Source organism: Chiloscyllium punctatum, unplaced genomic scaffold, assembly GCF_047496795.1.
Source record: "Chiloscyllium punctatum isolate Juve2018m unplaced genomic scaffold, sChiPun1.3 scaffold_502, whole genome shotgun sequence".
NCBI lineage: Eukaryota > Metazoa > Chordata > Chondrichthyes > Orectolobiformes > Hemiscylliidae > Chiloscyllium > Chiloscyllium punctatum.
Genome location: NW_027310236.1, coordinates 94,725 through 95,000, shown reverse-complemented (window position 1 = coordinate 95,000; position 276 = coordinate 94,725).

Sequence of the window (276 nt, the reverse complement as noted above, 5' to 3'; positions counted from 1 at the left end):
GACTATTCACAGATAGCGGCCCAACGACTCCCAGAGCCGGTCGTGCGGCGCGCGAGGTCTGCTCTCTTCACAAGAGGCTTTATTAGGGAGTGCTAAGGCAAGGTTCTGTGCCCTCCACCCTCATCGCAACACCCATGGGAGCCTCCGGTCGTCAATAGACCGCCGCACCGGCCTCTGACTGACTCTCAGAATGGACGGAAAGAGCCGGGTAAGCCTTTCAAAAGATTCGACCACGTGCCGAAAACTTTAGACTTCCGTGAGCTCTCCGGCTTGCAC